Source organism: Theropithecus gelada, chromosome 6 (genome assembly GCF_003255815.1).
Source record: "Theropithecus gelada isolate Dixy chromosome 6, Tgel_1.0, whole genome shotgun sequence".
Lineage (NCBI taxonomy): Eukaryota > Metazoa > Chordata > Mammalia > Primates > Cercopithecidae > Theropithecus > Theropithecus gelada.
In genome coordinates this window covers 66681721-66705370 of record NC_037673.1, presented here as the reverse complement: position 1 = coordinate 66705370, position 23650 = coordinate 66681721, and the positions used below count along the sequence as shown (strand labels likewise).

Genomic DNA, 23650 nt, shown 5'->3' with positions numbered 1-23650 from the left:
GCAGCCTCAAGCTTAGGACCCCCAACAAGCTGGGCGCAGGACCCCTCTCCATGAGGGCCGCCCCCCAAAACTGCAGCCCCAGAGCTGATGCAGGATCGTCGCTGTTCAGGAATGTCCTGCCTCATAAAAGTGAAAAGTTGCCCGCGCCGCTGAGGCACTGCTAGCTTTAAGCGTCTCCGCGGAATAAAGCTTGATCGGCGGCTCCAAGCCGCCCCTTGCCCGGGGAGGCAGCCTCCCAAGTTGGCCGGTGCTGCTCTCTCCGCAGACCCGCGCCTCTCCGGTTCCCACGAGTCCCAGCCCGGGGACGAAACTGCCACCGAAACCAGCGCGGAGCGTCCTCCCCCCCGCACCTCCCCTAACAGAGGCGCCGCGGTCCCCCCACGGGGACCCTGGGGGCTCCCGTGCGCCCCTGACGCCGCGCCCAACACTCACCCACTGGCCGCACCTGGGCCCGACCCTCCGGGGGCCAACCGAGCCAGTGAGCGCGCTCACCTGGCGGGCGCACCTGACACCGCGCCGACCGCCAGCGCGCAGCCAGGGACTGTGCTGGGGACGTCTCCTCCCCCTCCTCTCTCTCCTTCCCCTCCTCCCCCTTCTCCCTACAACCGGCCCTGCCCCCGGGCATGCGCACCAACGTGGAGGGGGGTGCGGGAAGCCTGCGGGCCAGCCCCGAGAGACCCACCTGCTGCGTCCCGGACGGGCTCCTCGGCGCTCTGGCCCTAGCTCTCGGTTCTTGCCGCCTCCGCCGGAGGAAGCAGGGAGGGAGAGGTGGGCGCGGGAGTGTAGGTGTGGTGTGTTGGCCTCCTCCCTCGGTGACCCATTCACCTGAAACTCGGATGGGAGGGGGCGGGAGGACGCAGCCCTGCTTCCCACACCCTGCCAGCGCGCTGTTAAAGGAACCGCGCGATGTTCCGGCCCGAGGGGCGGAGCGCAGAGGAGCAGCGCGGGCTCCCAGGGGGCAGCACGGATGGGCGTCCCGGACCACCTAGGGATGCGTTTGGTGCTCCGCCTGCTTCACATGGAACCTTGGGTGTCTGACGGAGAGAGGTCGAACGAGGTCCGGAGGGGACTGTTTCCTCCGGAAAGGGTCTAGGCACTAAGCACTTTGATAGGAAAGGCACGTCCTCACGGGACACTTTCCTGCTTCCAAAATTTGATTGAACTGTTGCTGGAAAAAGGCATATAGATGTGTTGCTCCCACGAAAGACTCCTGGGAAAATTTCAAAACTCGTGTGTAAATATTGGCGCTATTTCTGAATTTCTAGATTCAGAAATAAGACAATTACTTATTGGGGATAAAATGAGGGTGAACTACTGTAGCTGTTAGTTGCCGTCCAGCAAGCTAAAGTGCATAATACACAGTTTACACATCACCACCTTAGGGTCCTCCTCTGCCCACCCGTTCCGAAATGTAACTGGTCCGCTCTTGGGGACGGGGAGATTTAAACTATTATGGCTCTTTGGCCTAAGAAAAAGCGCCTTATACTTTGTTTATCAACCTGTAGTGCTTTAAGAACCCTACTTAAAAAGCAAAATAAACCTGGTTTATTTATTTTTTTAAGAAAACGAAAAAGCACCTTAGTCCTGGGTGCTGTATTCTATTTCTTGATCTGGATTATGGTTCCAAAGGAAATTTCATAGTCTGCACTTAACACTGTGTATGTTTTTATGTATGTTTGTTGTTTTTGAACATATTTTTAAATTGTACTCCAGGATGAGGTAATTACAGTTCTTGGCATTTAACTACCTGCATTGAAAGCGAACTGTTAGGTTTCTTAAATCCTGCTTGTCTTTGCGTTCCAATCTGGAATGTCAGCATTGCTAATAAATTTCTATCCAATCCCACCCACTTCTCTACCTTTAATTAAATGATTGGAGATGTGACTCTCCCATACATTAGATCTTAAGGCACAATTCATACTTAAGGAAGTAAAAGCACCATGTAAATATGAGGTATTTCAGATGATGACAGCTTTAATGAGTAATTAATTTAATTGGTATTTTTTTCGTGGAAGTCATTTCTACAAATGCTTTAATATGACTATGTAGTTTTTGAATGATGCAGTTTAAATTGGTATTGTTAACACTGGGGAAGTCAGGTTAATCCTCTTAATGTTCCCTGTCAGATTACTGAAATCTCCAAACATTCCACTTGGTTTATAATTAAACAAGGGAACATTACCTAATACTCTCAGATTTGTAAACACATGTCCATTATTTTATAATGTATTTTGATATGTTCTGAAGAGGAGATCTTAGGAGTTTTTTTCCACTTTATAAAAGAGTTCACATACCATAAAATTCACCCTTTTAAAGGGCACGTACAATTCAGTGGGTTTTAGTATACTCACCAGATTGTACAACCATCACCACCATCTAATTCCATTTTAATCACCCCCAAAAGAAACCCCATGCCCATTAATAGTCACTCTCCATTTCCCCTCTCCCCTCATCCCTCGGCAACCACTAATGTACTTTCTGTCTCTATTAATTTGCCTGTTCTGGACATTTTATATGAATGGATAATACAATATGTGCCCTTTGTGTCTGTCTTCTTTCACTTAGCATAATGTTTTAAAGGTTCATCCATGTTGTAGTGTGTATCAGTACTTCGTTCCTTTTTATAACTGAATAATATTCCGTTGTATCGATGTATCACATTTTGTTTAATCATTCATCTGTTGATGAACATTTGGGTTGTTTTTCCTTTGGGGATGCTATGAATAATGTTACTATGAATATTTGTTTACAAGTTTTTTTGTGGATGTATGTTTTCAGTTCTCTTGGTAAATTAGGTTTTTAAATTAAACTTTTTATCATTTTAAGATAATAATTTATGCATATCATGTTATTTTGCTTATTCCCACCCTAAACCTAAACTCAAAGACATGTTGTGTTGGGTAGAAGGTTAGCTTTCATATTTTATTTGCTTTCCCAATTCATTCCTTCAACTATTTTCTGAGTGCTCTGTACACATGAATGAACAAAACTCAAAAATCTCTGTGAAACTTACTTTCTAGTTAGTTCTGAGTTCATCCATATGGAATAATAGGATTCATTAAGTTGAAATATATGAATTCTATTTTATTCGCTTGAGATTAATTTTCTAAACAACACAGCATCAAAAGAACAGTTAACTATTGCCCAATATTGTATATATTTGGTAGTTGAAATTGTCTAGAAAGAAAAATACAGCCTTAAAACTTAAACACATCATTCTTCAATACCAAAACAAAATTTGTTGGATATTAAATGATGCCATGCTCGATTTAATCTAAAATTTACATAATCATAAATTATAGCAAAATTTAACTACTATATTTTTACCAAATATTCCTTCTTGGCAACTCACATTAGTATTGAGTAGTATCCACTATTGGATATTACTTAATGAAAATCCCCATGACTCAGAGCAATGTAAATATTATTCTCAGAAGAACCCCATGATTAGAAGCTTGTTGACTTTACCTGCAGTCAAATGGATGATAAGATGAAAAAACAATTTTTTTTCTCCTTTTTTATGTGTAAAAGAGAAACTTAAGAGCTCAGATTATGGTGTCAGAAATTTCATTTGAAATTCCAGTGTTGCTACCTGGTAGCTGGGTAGGACTAAAGGAAATTAAACTACATAAGCCTCATTTTTTTCCACCGTAAACTTGAGATGATAATAAACAATACTATCTTTATAAGTCTATTGGTGGGAATGTGGAACATTCAACAAGACAGTCTATATGCTGAGCCATGAAACAAGTCTCAATAAATTTAACAAGCCATTGCTGTATCCTATCTGCCTGAAATAGGAATTCCATAACTATGTGTTGGATGAATGAATGAATGACTATAGCCCTGTTTCCCAAATCCAACGTACCTGTGGAATCTTGTCCTCCTCTCAGATGGCCTCCTGCCATTGTGAAACCTGCACATTCCTTAGTAGCATTTCAAGGCTTACATTCTAGTACTAGGGTTTAGAGGGGAAAAGACGGGAGATTAAAATAGTTCCACGGTTTCCACTCTGCCTTGCCTACTTAGTAAATGAATTCAAGCACTGGTATGTGTCCAAGGCAACTCAGTTTGGAGTTGCTGAGGGCCTGGCCTGAAAGGCCTCTGGTTTCTCTGCCCAATTATGAAGAGGGAGGCTCCTGGTCCACACAGGAGAGTTTCCTTGGACAGGTGTATGGAAGAATTTATGGGGCAGCCACTAGGAAGACAATTTCTAAAAGGATGATTACACTAGATGAGTAAACCTTTATCTCCTCAATTCCTATGTGTTAAGCAAGATCCTCCTGGGAGGAATCCACATTTAAACAAAGAGACAGCACCTGAGCAGGAACTGCAACAGGTGGAAGAATAACAATAGCACCATTTACTCAAGGAAAAACATGTTATAAGTACTATGCTAAGTGTTTTTTTGGTTTTCTGTTTGTTTGTTTTGAAACGGAGTCTCATCTGTAGCCCAGGCTGGAGTGCAGTGGTGTGATCGGCTCACTGTAACCTCCGCCTCCCAGGCTCAAATGATTCTCCTACCTCGGCCTCCCGAATAGCTGCGACTACAGGCACTTGCCACCACGACTGGCTAATTTTTGTATTTTTAGTAGAGACGGGGGTTTCACCTTGTTGGTCAGGCTGGTCTCGAACTCCTGACCTCAGGTGATACCCATGCCTTGGCCTCTCAAAGCACTGGGATTACAGGGATGAGCCACCATGCCTGGCAGTTTTATGGTTTTTAAATTTTTTTCTATTTTGGGGGGGTTTTTTGAGATAGAGTCTCCCTCTGTTGCCCAGGCTGGAGTGCAATGGCGCGATCTTAGCTCACTGCAACCTCTGCCTCCCAGGTTCAAGCGATTCTCCTGCCTCAGCCTCCCAAGTAGCTGGGATTACAGGTGCCCACCACCACGCCCAGCTAATTTTGTATGCTTAGTAGAGTTGGAGTTTCTCCATGTTGGTCAGGCTGGTCTCCAACTCCTGACCTCAAGTGATCCACTCACCTCAGCTTCCCAAAGTGCTGGGATTACAGGCGTGAGCCACCACGCCCAGCCCTGGCCGAATATTTTTATTTTTTATTTTTTTGGTCTTTACAACAACCTTATGATGTACTATTATTTTCCCCATTTTACACATAGGAAAACTAAAGCTCAGAAAGTATTGATGATTTACTCAAGTTGTCTACTAAGTTGTAGAGTCAGGATTCAAAAACAGGTCATCTGATTCCTGAACGAATGTTCTTAACAGTTTTACTATATTTTAGGACTACTTTTTGTCTATAGGCAATATTCTGTTTCTTACTGAGTCCAAGTTACATGGCTGTTAGCCTTACAACAATTTTTCAAGCTGTACATAAATGTTTTGTATACATTTTGTAGGAATTTTGCATTTCATAATTTAAAAAAAATTATTTTGAGTCACCTCTGTCACCCAGGCTGGAGTGTAGTACCATGATTATGGCTCACTGCAGCCTCTATCTCCTGGGCTCAAGCAATCCTCCCATGTCAGCCTCCTGGGTAGCTGAGACTACAGGCATGCACCCACAACTGGCTGTTTTTTGTTTTTTGTTTTTTTTTTAGTAAAGATGAGATCAGACCGGGCGCAGTGGCTCATGCCTGTAATCCCAGCATTTTGGGAGGCCGAGGCGGGTGGATCACTTGAAGTCAGGAGTTCCAGACCAGCTTGGCCAACATGGTGAAACCTCGTCTCTACTAAAAATACAAAAAACATTAGCCCAGTGTGGTGGCAGCACCTGTAATCTCAGTTACTTGGGAGGCTAGGGCAGGAGAATCGCTTGAAACCAGGATGAGAGACTGCAGTAAGTCAAGATTGCACCATTGCACTCCAGCCTGGGTGACAGAGTGAGACTCCATCTCAAAAAATATATAAATATAAATATAAATATAAATAAATAGAGATGAGGTCTCTCTATGTTGCCCAGGCTGGTCTCAAATTCTTGGGCTCAAGTAGTCCTCCCATCTCTGCCTCCCAAAGTGCTGGGATTACAGGTGTGAGCCACCACTCCCGGCCAAAATTTGCTAATAGGATTTAGTTGGAGACCTACATCCAGGATTTTTGTTTTGTGAATAATGTTTTTCAAATACCAACAGAAAATACATTCATGGGATCAGAGTAAGTTGAGATCATCATCTAAAGAGAGAGTAAATGAGTTTGGTGTGGGACAGAATATTGCTACAATTATAAGGATAATACAGAGAAAGAGATTTGGGACTGATTTTTTTAAATTTTATCAGTCATCTATTGCAGTGGAAAATTGGCCTTGCAGGCTTTTTCAGGAACTAGCCTTCCTGAATCTTTTAAGCTCAAAAAAGGAAAGAGGAAAAAGTAAACATTAACCAAATACTGCCTTCACTTACCTGCTTTTAACTTCACGGGGCTCTTTACCTCCTGTGTCCCCAAACTGGAAAGGTAATAATAATTATCTTGTAATTTAGCATAAGGAATCCTAACCCTAGGAAAATCACTTGAACTGGGTCAGTGTGAAACCAACACACTTTAAGCAGATCACAAATTTCTCTTATTCTTTGGTTTTGAGGTACAGGACTCCTTTTATTCGATATAGGGGTTTCCAAATAGCAGCTTTTCTTGTTTTTTGTTTTTGTTTGAGACAGAGTGTCGGAGTCTCACTCTGTCTCCCAGGCTGGAGTGCAGTGGCACAATCTCGGCTCACTGCAACCTCCACCTGCTGGGTTCAAGCATCCTCCTGCCTCAGCCTCCCGAGTAGCTGGGATTACAGGCGCACACCACCACGCCTGGCTAATTGTTGTATTTTTAGTAGAGATGGGGTTTCGCTATGTTGGCCAAGCTGGTCTTGAACTCCTGACATCAAGTGATCTATCCTCTTCAGCCTCCAAAGTGCTGGGATTACAGGCATGAGCCACTGCACCTGGCCCCATATGGCAGCTTTTCTGATTTTACTTGGAGTTTCTTTAGGAGAAACTCAAGGAGCCTACAAGCAAAAACTCACTACAGTTCCTGAAATGTTGTTGTTGGCTGACACAGGGTACAGCGTAAGTGGTACATATGGGAATTGTATGTGAAAAGGAGTATTTATTCAGTCAGGAAATATTTACCTCAGTACCTGCTGTATACCAGACCCTGTTCTAAGCCCTGGAAATACAGTGGACTCAGGACAGACAAGGTCCTTTATGGAAGTTTAGGGAGGAAATAGTTAGGAGAGGAAATACAACAAAGATGATGAAACTGAAAATAAACAAGATAATGATAAGTGACTTGGAGAAACTAAACCAGCTAAGGGGACAGAGAAGGCTAGGAGAGGCAGGTGGAGGAACAGCTGCCTTGTAGAGTGGTCACAGGTGGCTGCTCTGAAGAGGTGACATTTGAGCCAAGACTTCTAGTGAGAAGGAACCAGCCATACAAAGATCTGTGACAAGAACATTCTAGGGCTAGAATCTAGGACCGCTTTGGACATTCAAAGCAAAGGAAGGAAGAGGAAGGGGAGCGTGGGGGAGATGAAACACAAGGAAGGCAGAGGTCAGATCTTGGATGCTGTGCCACAAAGTGTCTGGGCTTCTTTTTCTTTTTCTTTGTTTTGAGACAGGGTCTCACTTTCCCCCGGGCTGCGGTGGAGTGGTGCAATCCTGGCTCACTGCAACCTCAATCTCCTGGGTTCAAGTGATCCCCTCTGCTCAGCCTCCTGAGTAGCTGGGACTACAGGTGCATGCCACCGCATCTGGCAAACTTTTTATTTTATTTATTTATCTATTTTGTAGTGACAGGGGTCTCACTTTGTTGCCCAGGCTGTTCTCGAACTCTTGGGCTCAAGCAATTCTCCCACTTCAGCATCCCAAAGTGCTGGGATTACAGGCATGAGCCACCGCACCCAGCCGAGTGTCTGTTTTCTTCTAACTGCAACAGGAAGGCTTTGAAGGGTGATGAATTATGTTTGGAATGTTGTGAAATTCTGAATGTTAACCTAAATATTTTCCTGTTTTTAGAATAATGTTTTGTAACGCTTGAGCATTTTATCTTTAAAGTTTGTGGCTTCTGAATAGAAAGGACTAAACTTGAGAAAGAGAGTCTGGGTGATCTGAAACCCAGTTAATAGGATCTGGAGAAATGCATACGACTCCTATTCATCTTCCTACATTAATCTTAATTAGAAAGATTGGTCTTTGTGCCTGAGAGGTCTGCTGACAGTGCCAAGGGTGGAAAGAGACATAGTAGGAGAAGCTCTACCGTAATGCCATGATATTTTAAAATGTTTTTTCTGTATTTTCTAAAATTTCTCAATGAATAGGCATGCATTATTTCCAACAATTAGGAAAATAACATATTTTATATTTATTTATTTATTTATTTATTTTTGAGACAGGGTCTCACTCTGTTGCCCAGACTGGAGTGCAGTGGCATGATCTCGGCTCACTGCAATCTCCACCTCCCAGGTTCAAGTGATTCTCCTGCCGCAGCCTCCCAAGTAGCTGGGATTACAGATGCCAGTCACCACACCTGGCTAATTTTTTGTATTTTTAGTAGAGACGGGGTTTCACCATGTTGGTCTCGAACTCCTGACCTCAAATAATCTACTTGCCTCGACCTCCCAAAGTGCTGGGATTGCAGGCGTGAGCCATCACACCCGGCCATATTTTAATTTTTTCCCTAATTTACTGTGTTGAAAATTTCAAACCCATAGAAATGTTGGCTGGGCATAGTGGCTCACACCTGTAATCCCAACACTTTGGGAGGCCGAGATGGGAAGATTGCTTGAGCCGAGAAATTTGAAATCAGCCTGGGCAACATAGGGAGACCCCATCTCTACAAGAAGTTTTTAAACATTAGCTGGGCATGGTGTCACACCCCTGTAATCCCTGCTACTCAAAAAGCTGAGGTGGGAGGATTGCTTGATCCCCCAAGATAGAGGCAGCGGTGAGCTGCAATCATGCCACTGCACTCCTGCCTGGGCAACACAGCAAGACCATGTCTCAAAAAGAAACAAACAAACAAACAAAAGTTGAGAAATAGTACAATGAATTATATCCTTCACCTAAATTCACCAATTGTTAACATTGCCCACATTTGTTTTTTCTCTCTCACACATATACATGAAAAGTATACATAGTATAATTTTTTTAACTATTATTATTTATTTCGAGACCAGGTTATGAGATTGTCTAATTTTTGTATTTTTGGTAGAGACAGGGTTTTGCCATGTTGCCCAAACTGGTCTTGAACTCCTGGGCTCAAGCAATCTACCCACCTCAGCCTCACCAAGTGCTGGGATTACAGGCATGAGCCACTGCTCCTGGCCCATGGTATACTTTTTTTGCCCAACCATTTATACTCTAACATTTATACTTTTTTGTTCAGCTTTCTAAAATGAACTATTAGATATAATAATACCTTACCCTAAATACTTCAGCATGTATCTCCTAAGAATCAAGACATCCTTCTGTATAACTACCATATCATGAACACATCTGCAAGCAAACATTAATATAGATTATATTTACATTGTTCTAATTATTCCAAAAATATCCTCTACACACACACACACATGTGTGTGTGTATATATATATGTGTGTGTGTATATATATGTTCTTTTTTAAAATCCAGGAGCCAATCAAGGATCATCCTCACATCTCACCATCATGCCTTTTTTTTTCTTTTTTTGAGACTGGGTCTTGCTCTGTTGCCCAGGCTGGAGTGCAGTGGCACGATCTCAGCTCACTGCAACCTGTCTCCCAGGTTCAAGCAATTCTTGCACCTCAGCCTCCCAAGGAGCTGGGACTACAGGCACCTGCCACCAGGTCCAGCTAATTTTTGTATTTTTAGTAGAGACAGGGTTTTACCATGTTGGCCTGACCTCATGGCTAGTCCCAAACTCCTGACCTCAAGTGATATGCCTGCCTCAACCTCCCAAAATGGAAGTCTCCTTAAATCTTGAACAGTTCCAGTGCCATTTTTGTCTTTCATGACACTGCCATTTTTTTAAGAATCTGGTCCAGTTGTCCTGTTGCACGTCTCACAACTAGGATTTGTATTTTCCTTCCTCATTATTAGATTTAAAGGAAACATTCTGGCAAAAATACTACAAAGGTGATGTTGTGGACCTCATAGAGCATTACATCAGGAGGCTATCACTATCAAGTTGTCCCAGGATAGGTGATGATAAGTTAGAATGCTTGGTTCAAGGGGTGCTCTCCAGATCTCTCTTTTCTCTTTGTAATTTGTAAGTATTCCGTGGAGCCATGCTTTGATTCTGTGTGACTCTCTTATTCCCCAACGACCTTTCACCCAATGAAAGCTTTCAGTGTCCACTGCTGATCCATCATTGCATTGGGTGTTGCATTATGGTTATTTTCTAATACTATCAACTATTAGCATCAACACTATTTAATACTACCAGGGGAAATTTTTTAAAAATTTTAAGTATAGGCCGGGCTCGGTGGCTCACGCCTCTAATCCGAGCACTTTGGGAGGCCCAGGCATGTGGATCACGAGGTCAGGGGTTGGCCATTATGGTGAAACCTGGCCAATAGGGTGAAACCCCATCTCTACTAAAAATAAAATTTAGCTGGGCGTGGTGGCGTGAGCTTGTAGTCCTAGCTACTTGGGAGGCTGAGGCAGAAGAATTGCTTGAACCCAGGAGGTGGAGGCTGCAGTGAGCTGAGATTGCGCCACTGCACTCCAGCCTGGGCAACAGAGTAAGACTCTGTCTCAAAAAAAAAAAAAAAAAAAGAATTTAAGTGTAGGCCAGGCATGGTGGTTCATACCTGTAATCCCAGCACTTTGAGAGGCCGAGGTGGGCAGATCATGAGGTCAGGAGATTGAGAGCATCCTGGCCAACATGGTGAAACCCATCTCTACTAAAAATACAAAAATTAGCGGGGCGTGGTGGTGCATGCCTGTAGTCCCACCTACTCAGGAGGCTGAGGCAGGAGAATTGCTTGAGCCCAGGAGGTGGAGGCTGCAGTGAGCCGAGACCACGCCCCTGCACTCCAGCCTGGGCGACAGAGTGAGACTGTCTCAAAAAAAAAAAAAAAAAAAAAAAATTGTTAGTTTGAGAAAAAGAAGTTGGAACAGACTCTAAAATCATTAAAATACTGACTTTTCATGACATAATTTTCCTTCTTGTAATATTTTCTTTCTATTTTGCCTTTAATGAGTCAACCAATGCCCTCACCTCCATAATAGGATGTGTTACTTTTTTATTTACTAAGGAGGGTAGATGATACAGGAAGAAATCAAAGCATACTTTTTGTTTTTTGTTTTTTAAGACAGAGTCTTGCTGTGTTGCCCAGGCTGGAGCGCAGTGGCACCATCATAGCTCACTGCAACCTTGAACTCCTAAGCTCCAGCAATCCTCCCACCTCACCATGTCCAGCTAAGTTTTAAAATGTTTTGTAGAGATGAGGTCTCCCTATGTTGCCTAGGCTGGTCTGAAACTCCTGGGCTCAATCAGTCCTCTCTTCTCAGTCCCCCAAAGCGCTGGGATTACAGGTGTGAGCCATCACAACTGGCCCAAAGCATATTTTTTTGGACAGCACTCTTCCTTCACGCAGTCTAGGACAGGGGTCCCCATCCCCCAGGCCACGGACCATGGCCTCTTAGGAATCGAGCCTCTCACCTCCTGCCATGGACTGGCACGGTGGAAATAGCTAATTTAGGATGTAAGTGGCTGGCGAGCATGTTAGGCTTCATCTGTATTTACAGTTGCTCCCCATCCCTCTGAGCTTACCGTCTGAGCTTCGCCTCCTGTCAGATCAGCAGCAGCATTAGATTCTCATAGGAGCATGAACCCTATGGTGAACCGGGGATGCGAAGGATCTAGGTTGCAGCTTCTTCTCATAATCTTTTTTTTTTTTTTTTTTTTTGTATTTTTTAGTAGAGACGGGGTTTCACCGTGTTAGCCAGGATGGTCTCGATCTCCTGACCTCGTGATCCACCTGTCTTGGCCTCCCAAAGTGCTGGGATTACAGGCTTGAGCCACCGCGCCCGGCCACTTTTCTCATAATCTAATGCCTGATGATCTGTCACTTTCTCCCATCACCCCCATTTGGGACCATCTAGTTGTAAGAAAACAAGCTCAGGGCTCTCACTGATTCTATATTATGATGAGTTAAATAATTATTTCACTAAATCTTACAATGTAATAATAATATGAATAAAGTGCACAACAAATGTAATGCGCTGGAATGATCCTGAAACCATCCCCCTCTGCCCTGATCCATGGAAGAATTATCTTTCACGAAACCGATTCCTAGGCCAAAGAAGTTGGGGACCACTCATCTAGAAGATGAGGCATACACTCATAAAAATTAAAAATAAAATGAAAAGGCCGGGCGCGGTGGCTCACACCCGTAATCCCAGCACTTTGGGAGGCTGAGGGGGGCAGATCACGAGGTCAGGAGATCGAGACCATCCTAGCTAACACAGTGAAACCCTGTCTCTACTAAAAATACAAAAAAATTAGCCAGGCATGGTGGAGGGCGCCTGTAGTCCCAGCTACTTGGGAGGCTGAGACAGGAGAATGGCGTGAACCTGGGAGACACAGCTTGCAGTGAACTGAGATCTTGCCACTGCCCTCTAGCCTGGGTTACAGAGCGAGACTCTGTCTCAAACAAATAAAATGAAATAAAATAAAAGGACAGATAATTGGCAGATGAGTGGCAGAGATAAGGCCACTCTTTTTTTTTTTTTTTTTGAGATGGAGTCTCGCTCTGTCACCCAGGCGCTATCTCGGCTCACTGTAACCTCTGCCTCCCGGGTTCAAACAATTCTCCTGACTCAGCCTCCAGAGTAGCTGGAATTACAGGCACCCACCACCACTAATTTTTGTATTTTTAGTAGAGACAGGGTTTCACCAAGTTGGCCAGGCTGGTCTCGAACTCCTGACTTCAGGTGATCCACCCACCTCAGCCTCCCAAAGTGCTAGGATTACAGGCATGAGCCACCACGCCTGGCTCACTCTCTCTTCTAAGTGGAACTACTCACCTGGCTGCCCATCTGTCCCTCCCACTCTTGTCTCTGTGACTTGCCCTTTGCTCATACTAATTTCTCTACCTGGAACATTCTCTTCCCAACTTTGCATCTGGAAGTTCATATTCTAAAATACTGCCAGTGCTTCAAGACTGAGCTGAGATACAATCTCTTCAATTTATTATTATTTTTTAAAACCTCCTTTAGGCCAGGCGTGGTGGCTCACGCCTGTAATTCCAGCACTTTGGGAGGCCGAGGCAGGCAGATCACCTGAAGTCAGGAGTTTGAGACCAGCCTGGCCAATATGGTAAAACCCCATCTCTACTAAAAATACAAAAACTAGCCTGGTGTGGTGGCACATGTCTGTTATCCCAGCTACTTGGGAGGCTGAGGCAGGAGAATGACTTGGACCCAGGAGGCAGAAGTTGCAGTGAACCCCAGACCATGCCATTGCACTCCAGCCTGGGCAACACAGCAAGACTCCATCTCAAAAACAAAAACAAACAAACACACAAAAACAAAAAAAACTGGGCCAGGCGTGGTGGCTCATGCCTGTAATCCCAGGACTTTGGGAGGCCAAGGTGGGTGGATCACAAGGTCAGCCATCTCTACTAAAAATACAAAAAATTAACCAGGCGTGGTGGCAGGCGCCTGTAGTCCCAGCTCCTCGGGAGGCTAAGGCAGGAGAATTGCTTGAACCCAAGAGGCAGTGGTTACAGTGAGCTGAGATCACGCCACTGGACTCCAGCCTGGGTGACAGAGCAAGACTCTGTCTCAAAAAAAAACAAAAACAAAAAACTCCTTTAATTTCTTTTCTTCTCCAAAAGTGGCTTCCTCCTATTCTGCATATATTTCATAAACAATTTAAATCAGCCGGGTGGGCTCACGCCTGTAATCCCAGCACTTTGGGAAGCTGAGGCTGGCAGTTCACCTTAGGTCAGGAGTTCAAGACCAGCCTGGCCAACATGGCAAAACCCCATCTCTACTAAAAGTACAAAAAAATTAGCCAGCCATGGCGGTGTGTGCCTGTAATCCCAGCTACTCAGGAGGCTGAGGCAGGAGAATTGCTTGAACCTGGGAGGCAGAGGTTGCAATGAGCCGAGATTGTGCCACTCTACTCCAACCTGGACCACAGAGCGGGACTCCTGTCTTAAAAAAAAAAAAAATTAAATATTTTGACCCCCTGAAGTTAAATCACTTTCTAACCTGTATTACGTCAATCGTGTGTGGGTTCCTCGTCCTAGATTGTATTCTCTCTGAGGGTGCCCCCCTTCTGGGACTTTGCACTTCTGTTACCTTATTTAAGTAAATGAACAGTATTCAATGCTTCAATACTATCCCTAAGTACTTAAGAGTTGAATTATGCTGGTAATGATATTAATGAGAAACTCACTTGCTCTCCGTGTTTATTTTTTGAAACATGTTCCTTATAGTAGCAGTTTAACAAGGAAGTTTTCTTTACTCCTTTCCCCCAGACAGAGGGAAAAAAATAACAGGAAACCCACCCACAAAAAACAATGAAGATAAATATCAAATATTTGTTCCTTTCTATATAAGAGGAGATAGGCACAAAATTAGGTCATCATACTAACACTTGAAAGAATCAAAGTTTCTCTGAGTTTTAAGAACTTCCAGGAGAGAAATTTGGCTATTTTTATTGAAGTGGATTGAAACATAGCCACTTAACAGAAATTGGTATATATTATTCCAAATATCCACAAGCGTCATCTAGAAGCTGCTTTCAAACTTGTGATCCAGGAACTTGGTCTGCTGCTGCAGGCAGTGAAGTCGCTTTCTTGTTGTGCTCACATAGACATTGTACACTGTAAAAAAATAAAATAAATAGAAGATGCTACTTATTAAGTACCGTCTATGTGTCACACAGATGTTTTATACAGTTATCACTCACACAGATGTTTTATACAGTTATCACCGCAACATCTTAAATATTATCTTCATTTCATAGACAGGGAAACTAAGTTTCATAGATGTTTAAAACGTGCCCCAGGCCGGGTGCAGTGGCTCATGTCTTAATCCCAGCACTTTGGGAGGCTGAGGCAGGCAGATCACGAGGTCAGGAGTTCGAGACCAGCCTGGCCAACATGGTGAAACCTCGTCTCCACTAAAAACACAAAAATTAGGCATTAGTGGCACATACCTGTAATGCTAGCTACTCAGAAGGCTGAGGCAGGAGAATCACTTGAATCTGGGAGGCGGCGGTTGCAGTGAGCCGAGATTGCGCCATTGCACTCCAGCCAGGGTGACAAAGCGAGACTCCATCTCAAACAGAAAAAAAAAAAAAAAAGTACCCCAAAGTATACAGCTAGCAAAGAATAAAATCAGGATTCAAAAACCCATGTCTTTCTGACCCTCACACCCATGCCATCATAGACTTGTTTATTTAGGTACCTGCCTCCCATGCCAAACTGTGAGGTCCTTATGTCCACATCACTTACCCCAATGCTGGGTGCATGAGTATTGAATACTATTGAATATCTTCCAGCTTCCCTTACCCCTTTTATCTTACCTCATTAAAAAAAAAAATATATATATATATATATATATATATATATATATATGTATATATTTTGAGACAGAGTCTCACTCTGTCGCCCAGGCTGAAGTGCAGTGGTGCAATCTCAGCTCACTACAACCTCTGTCTCCTGGGTTCAAGCGATTCTTCTGCCTCAGCCTTCCAAATAGCTGGGATTACAGGCGCCTGCCACCCCACCTGGCTAATTTTGTAGTTTTAGTAGAGACGAGGGTTCATCATCTTGGCCAGGCTGGTCTTGAACTCCTGACCTCGTGATCCACCCACCTTGGCCTCCCAAAGTGCTGGGATTACAGGCATCAGCCACCTTGCCCAGCCACCTCACTAAATCTTACCTCACCAAATTTTATGTTGTATTCACTCTGTACTTCCATTTATGTGAGACAATACATTGCCTTATTTAAACTACTTTAAAGTTTTTTTTTTTTTTTTTGTTTTTTTGTAGCATTGAACTGAAATCATCCTGCTATAGGAAGCATAGGCAGCTACTAAATATCCATCAAATAATATTTATTTTGTGCCAGGAATAAGGCCATTTTACATACAACCCTTGCAAGGGGGGTATTACCATCACTTCCATTTAATTTTCATTTAAAAGCTTTTTTAATGGGGGTCTCATTATATTGCTCAGGCTGGAGTGCAGTGGCTATTCACAGGCACTATGGCACTACTGATTAGCACAGGATATCCCACCACTGATGATTAGCACAGGATATACCACTACTGATTAGCACAGGTTATACCACTACTGATGATTAGCACACAATATACCACTACTGATGATTAGCGCAGAATATACCACTACTGATTAGCACAGGTTATACCACTACTGATAAGCACAGGTTATACCACTACTGATGATTAGCACAGAATATCCCACTACTGATGATTGGCACAGGATATCCCACTACTGATGATTGGCACAGGATATCCCACGACTGATGATTGGCACAAGATAGCCCACGACTGATGATTAGCACAGGATATACCACTACTGATTAGCACGGGAGTTTTGAGTTGCTCCGTTTCCAACCTGGGCCAGTTCATCCCTCCTTGGGCAGCCTAGTGGTCCCCACTCCCAGAACGTCACCATATTGAGGCAGAACTTAGTGAGGACACCCAATCAGCATAGTGCACTACATCCCAAAACTCCTAGGCTCCAGTGATCCTCCTGCCTTAGTCTTACTAGTAGATGGGACTACTGGTACCCCCACATAGGCACCACTGGGCCTGTCATCACCTCCACTTTATAAGTAAGGAAATTAAGCCTCAGAAGATTAAGTTATTTGTTTAAAGTGTCATAGAGTTGATAAATACTGAATTTGGGAATCAAAGTAGAATCTTTTGATACCCTGGCTCCCTTACCCACTATACTGACAGAGGGAAGAAGGTGAAGGTGCTCACTCTGTGCTGTGACACTCTTTTTTTTTTTTTTTTTTTTAAGGCAAGGTCTCACTCTGTTGCCCAGGCTGGAGTGCAGTGGCGCCATCACGGCTTACCGCAGCCTCAGCCTCCCTAAGCTCAGGTAATCCTCCCACCTCAGCAGCCCTCTTGAGTAGCTGGGACCACAGGCGCCCACCACCATGCCTGGCTAATTTTTTTGTAGAGATGAGGTTTTGCCACGTTGCCCAGGTTGGTCTTGAACTCCTAGACTCACTGCAATCTGCCCACCTTGGCCTCCCAAAGTGCTGGGATTACAGGCATAAGCTACTACGCCTGACCCGTGACATTCTTTTGCTTAAGGAAAAACATGCAGGAAGTCATAAGACCATTACTTGCCAAGATTATCTTCTTATGTCTCTTTTACTAAACAGACATTTCCATTCACCTTCACTGACATAGACCAAAACATCCATATCCAAAATGGCCAAGTTAATCACAGTGATTTCATTAGGATAGGCTAGGTTATGCTGAGGGAACAAAAACTCAACACAATCTTGGTGTCTTAGAACAACAAAACTTTATTTCTTTCTCATGGCCATGTCCAGAGAGAGTTGGCTAGGGCATCTGCTTCATAATTTTGTTACTCTTGGACCCAGGTTGTTAGAGAAAACATTTCAAATGTTACCAGTCATATATATATATATGTATGTATGTCTATTAGATATATAGTGTGTGTATATATATGTATATTAGATATATGGTGTGTGTGTGTGTGTGTATGTGTGTGTGTGTGTGTGTGTGTGTGTGTGTGTGTATCTCAAAGGAGAAGAAAGCTCTGGAGGGTCTCACACTGGAAACTGAGTGCTTTGACTCAGAAGTGAATCACTTCCATTCACAAAAAATTGCCAGAACTAGACAGATGGCCCACCCAGCCACAGTCTTCCATGTGTATGGAAGGGGAAGAAAACTGGCTATCTCATCTGTGAACAGCAGTAAAAACCACATAATTGGTCATACATAGTACAGTATGCCTGAATTAATACTCGTTCTTGAAATAAATCATAGTGACTGAGCGTGATAGCTCATGCCTGTAATCCCAGAATTTTGAGAGGCCAAGGCCAGAGGATCTCTTGAGCCCAAAAGTTTGAGACCAGCCTAGGCAACAAGAACCAGTCTCTATGAAAAATAAAAATAAAAAATTTAGCCAGGTGTAGTGGTGCATGCCTGTAGTCCCAGCTACTCAAAAGGCTCAGGCAGGAGGATCCCTTGAGCCCAGGAGTTTGGGGTTATAGGGAGCTATGATCATGACACTGCACTCCAGCCTGGGTGACAGAGCAAGACCCTGTCTTAAAAAGGAAAAAAAAAAAAAAAAGCCTCATAGTTATTTAAAACTTACAGTTTGCAAATTTCATGGAACCCTTCAAAACACTTTACAAATGTATTTTTACAAACATTATGAAGGAAACCAAGATGTTTCACCCCAAAACATATTTATTTCCCTGACATTGTTCAAGATGTCTATTCAAAAGGGCTAGAAATAGAAGAGCTGAAAGGCTGTTTGTTGTAGGGGAGATTTACATCTATAAAAATAAAGTCTACATCAGTACAGTTAGGTTTTTTCCTAGGGCCTTCCCTTCTCTGACCTAAAACAAGTTGACCGAGAGTCTGACAGTTTTCAAGATCTGAAAAAAACCTTCACCATCTATTCTCTGTGAAGGCTGCTGCCTGTGAGGTTTTGCCAGGCCTCCTCTTCTCCCTCTCCCATAACCTGTTTTGCCACTATCCAAACCCCCATTCTTTATGGAACCTCAAGATGATGCATAAACTTCTACACCCTATTGGGAGCTTGGAAGTAATCACTCTATGTGCACATTAATCCATGTATATGCCTTTTCTCCAATTAATCTCCTTTTGTGAGTTATTTTGCTTTTTTTCCATTTCTTTTTTTTTTCTTGAGACGGAGTCTTGCTCTGTCGCCAAGGCTGGAGTGCGGTGACGCGGTCTTGGCTCACTGCAAGCTCAGCCTCCCAGGTTCAGGCCATTCTCCTGCCTCAGCCTCCTGAGTAGCTGGGACTACAGGCATCCGCCACCATGCCCGGATAATTTTTTGTATTTTTAGAAGAGACGGGGTTCCACCATGTTAGCCAGGATGGTCTCTATCTCCTGACCTCGTGATCCACTCGTCTTGGCCTCCGAAAGTGCTGGGATTACAGGCGTGAGCCACCGCGCCTGGCCTCTTTTTTTCCTTTTCTTTCTGTCACCTAGGCAGTGGTGCCAGCTCAGCTCACTGCAACCTCCGCCTCCCGGGTTCAAGCAATCCTCCCGCATCAGCCTCCCAAGTGGCTGGAACTACAAGCGTGTGCCACCACACTTGGCTAATTTTTGCAGGGGTTTAACTATGTTGGCCAGGCTGGTGGCAAACTCCTGACCTCTGGTGATCTGCCTGCCTTGGCCTCCCAAAGTGCTGGGATTACAGGCGTGAGCCACCACGCCTGGCTGTGAGTTATTGTTCAACAAATCTTCAGAGGGTCAAGGGAAAGCTTTCCCTACAATTACCTCATTTTATATTCACCACAATCCTGTGAAGTATGTACAGTAGATAGATGATGATATCACCCTTTTTTTAATAGAACACAGAGGCTCATGGCGCTTACCTGACTTACCCAAGGATACAAGTAATTGACCTGACATTCAAACACAGTTTGACTGTATATCTTACATTATGTCCAATATACTATACTGCCTTTAAGAAACTATCTTCAGGCCAGGCACGGGGCCTCATGCCTGTAATCTTAGCACTTTGGGAGGCCGAGGCAGGCAGATCACCTGAGGTCGGGAGTTCAAGATTAGCCTGACCAAAATGGAGAAACCCCGTCTCTAGTAAAATACAAAATTAGTCGGGTGTGGTGGTGCATGCCTGCAATTTCAGCCACTCAGGAGGCTGAGGCAGGAGAATGGCTTGAACCCAGGAGGCGGAAGTTGCAGTGAGCCAAGATCGTGCCATTGCACTCCAGCCTGGGCAACAAGAGCAAAACTCCATCTCAAAAAAAAAAAAAAAAGAAACAAAGAAAGAAAGAAACTATCTTCACTACGGAGTCTTAGCACATTAATGTATTGTCAAACATAAGGGAAAATAATAGCCTTAGAAACAAAAAGATAGGTGAGGTTTCCTTTAGCAGACTCTACAACTCCATAAATCAATAGGCTAAATAGGCTGGGTACACTGGCTCATGCCTGTAATCTCCACACTTTGGGAGGCCAAGGTGGGAGGATCGCTGGAACCCAGGAATCTGGGATCAGCCTGGGCAACACAGCAAGATCTTATCTCCACGAAAAAGTTTTAAAATTAGCTGCGTGTGGTGGCAAGCACCTATGCTCCCAACTACTCGGGAGGCTGAGGTGGGAGGATTGCTTGAGCTCAAGAGGTGGAGGCTGCAGTGAGCCATGATCACACCACAGCACTCCAGCCTGGGTGACACAATGAGAACCTATCAAAAAAAAAAGTTTGGGTGTGGTGGCTCACACCTGTAATCCCAGCACTTTGGGAAGCCAAGACAGGAGGATCACTTGAGCCCTGGAGTTCGAGACCAGCCTGGGCAACATAGTGAGAACCTGTCTCTATTTTTTAAAATATTCTGAATAATCACCCATTATCTGTACCTATAATTAGCCTGAAAGTTAGAGATGACACATCATCATCCTGGCCTTCTAGGGACAACATATCAAACTGTCAAAGAAGTAGTGAAATTGAATATTTCTATGTTCTTCCTTCCCTTTGATATCAGTTCTGGCAGCACGAGAGAAGAAAAGAGGGAAACATCCTAAGGAAACCCACTTATGAACTCAACTCTGTCAGAAATCAGCTGTGTAGTTTTTTTTCTTTTTAATTATACTTTAAGTTCTGGGAGACATGTGCAGAGCATGCAGGTTTGTTACATAGGTATATATGTGTCATGGTGGTTTGCTGCATCCATCACCTCGTCATCTAGGTTTTAAGACCCGCATGCATTAGGTATTTGTCCAAATGCTCTCCCTCCCCTTCCTCCCAACCCTCCAACAGGCGCTGGTATGTAATGTTCCCCTCTCTGTGTCCATGTGTTCTCATTGTTCAACTCCTACTTATGAGTGAGAACATGCGGTGTTTGGTTTTCTGTTCCTGTGTTAGTTTGCTGAGAATGATGGTTTCCAGCTTCATCCATGTCCCTGCAAACAACGTGAACTCATTATTTTTATGGCTGCATAGTATTCCATGGTGTGTATGAGCCACATTTTCTTTACCCAGTCTATCATTGATGGGCATTCGGGTTAGTTCTAAGTCTTTGCTGTTGTGAACAGTGCTGCGATAAACATGCATGTGCATGTGTCTTTATAGTAGAATGATTGATAATCCTTTGGGTGTATACCCAGTAATGGGATGGCTGGGTCAAATGGTATTTCTGGTTCTAGATCCTTAAGAAATCACCACACTATCTTCCACAATGGTTGAACTAATTTACACTCACACCAACAGTGTAAAAGTGTTCCTATTTCTCTCCAGATCCTCTCAGCATCTATTGTTTCCTGACTTTTTAATGATCACCATTCTAACAGTTATGAGATGGTATCTTATTGTGGTTTTGATTTGCATTTCTCTAATGACCAGTGATGATGAGCTTTTTTTCATATGTTTGTTGGCCACATAAATGTCTTCTTTTGAGAACTGTCTGTGCATATCCTTCGCCCACTTTCTGATGGGGTTGTTTGTTTTTTTCTTGTAAATTTGATTTTCTTGTAGATTCTGGATATTAGACCTTTGTCAGATGGATAGATTGCAAATATTTTCTCCCATTCTACAATGTAGGTTGCCTGTTCATTCTGATGATAGTTTCTTTTGCTGTGCAGAAGCTCTTTAGTTTAACTAGATCCCATTTGTCAATTTTGGCTTTTGTTGCAATTGTTTTTGGTGTTTTAGTCATGAAATCTTTGCCCATGCCTATGTCCTGAATGGTACTGCCTAGGTTTTCTTCTAGAGTTTTTATGGTTTTAGGTTTTATGTTTAAGTCTTTAATCCATCTTGAGTTAATTTTTGTATAAGCTGTAAGGAAGGGGTCTAGTTTCAGTTTTCTGCATATGGCTAGACAGTTTTCCCAGCATCATTTATTAAATAGGGAATCCTTTTCCCATTACTTGTTTTTGTCAGGTTTGTTGAAGATCAGATGGTTGTAGATGTGTAGTGTTATTTCTGAGGCCTCTGTTCTGTTCCATTGGTCTATATATCTGTTTTGGTACCAGTACCATGCTGTTTTGGTTACTGTAGTCTCGTAGTATAATTTGAAGTCAAGTAGCAGCTGTGCAATTTTAAGCAAGTCATTTAATCTGCCTTTACCACTCACAATAAAATAACGTCTCTGTGTTAGTCCATTTGCATTGCTATAAAGAAATACCAGAGACTGGGTAATTTAATTATTTATTTTTTATCCAAAATGTGTTTATTGAGGCCAGGCAAAGTGGCTCACGCCTATAACCTCAGCACTTTGGGACGCTGAGGTGAGCAGATCACCTGAGGTCAGGAGTTCAAGACCAGCCTAGCCAACATGATGAAACCCCAAAATTAGCCAGGCATAGTGGCGCATGCCTGTAATCCCAGATACTCAGGAGGTTGAGGCAGGAGAATTGCTTGAACCCGGTAGGCAGAGGTTGCAGTGAGCCAAGCTCACGCCACTGCACTCCAGCATGGGCGACAAGAATGAAACTCAGTCTCAAAAAAAAAAAAAAAAGTGTTTATTGAGATAATTTCCCACTCATCTTGATTCAGAGTGCTTTTAGTGCTGCTTCCTCCTGAAGGAACATCCTTGTGTAAGCCTTGCTTTTCTTCCTGTAGGCTGGCAGAGGACAGTGGAGCAGCCAACACACAACATTTCTGTTAGTGCATGGCTAAGGACTGTGGTGATTTTATAGCATCCTGGGCATTTACACCCATGAAGTAGGAATTGGGGCTCTGCATCAGGCGCTGCTTCTTGTGTTTCCTCTTCTCCTTTTCTGGAGAGGGATGAAGGAGATCTTTTGTGAGAGAGACGTTCTTGTGGGTAGGTTGTCACTGCTGGAAAGAGACTGGGTAATTTATAAAGAAAAGAGGTGGCCGGCTGCAGTGGCTCATGGCTGTAATCCCAGCACTTTGGGAGGCCAAGGTGGCCGGATCACCTGAGGTCAGCAGTTCAAGACCAGCCTGGCCAACATGGTGAAACCCTGTCTCTACTACAAATACAAAAATTAGCTGGGCGTGATGGCAGGCACCTGTAATCCCAGCTACTCGGAAGGCTGAGGCCAGTGAATCACTTAAACTCGGGAGGTGGAGGTTGCAGTGAGCCGAGATTGCACCATTGCACTCCAGCCTGGGCAACAAGAGTGAAACTCTGTCTCAAAATAAAAGAAAAAAGAAAAAAAGAGAGAGGAAAAAAAGAGGTTTAACTGGCTCACCATTCTGCAGGCTGTACAGGAAACATGGCACCATCATCTGCTTGGCTTCTGGTGAGACCTTAGGGAGATTTTACTCATAGCAGAGGGCAAAGCAGGAGTAGACATGTCACGTTGTGAGAGCGAGTGGCAGAGGTAGAGGAGGTGCCACACTTTTTAAAACAACTAGAGCTCATGAGAGCTCTGAGAACGAGAACTCACTCATCACTGTGAGGACAGCACTAACCCATTCATGAGGAATCTGCCCCCATGACCCAAACACCTCCCACAAGCCCACCTCCAACAGTGGGGATCACATTTCAACATGAGATTTGGAAGAGA

The 23650-nt window shown here is 43.7% G+C and overlaps 1 protein-coding gene and 1 pseudogene across 4 annotated transcripts in view; both read right to left on the bottom strand.

Annotated features, from left to right (window-relative positions):
* OCLN (occludin) overlaps positions 1 to 1048 on the bottom strand; it is a 60607-nt gene extending 59559 nt beyond the window's left edge. For 2 of the 4 annotated variants that reach the window (XM_025387878.1, XM_025387880.1), the window contains exon 1: positions 683 to 1048. The gene's annotated coding sequence lies outside the window, so the exon portion shown is untranslated. Of the gene's footprint in view, positions 1 to 432; positions 571 to 682 lie in introns of those variants that run through there. The other 2 variants (XM_025387877.1, XM_025387879.1) reach the window with 2 other exon arrangements.
* A 21574-nt stretch (positions 1049 to 22622) lies between these two features.
* LOC112627013 lies at positions 22623 to 22940 on the bottom strand (annotated as a pseudogene).
* Between the last annotated feature and the right edge of the window lie 710 nt (positions 22941 to 23650).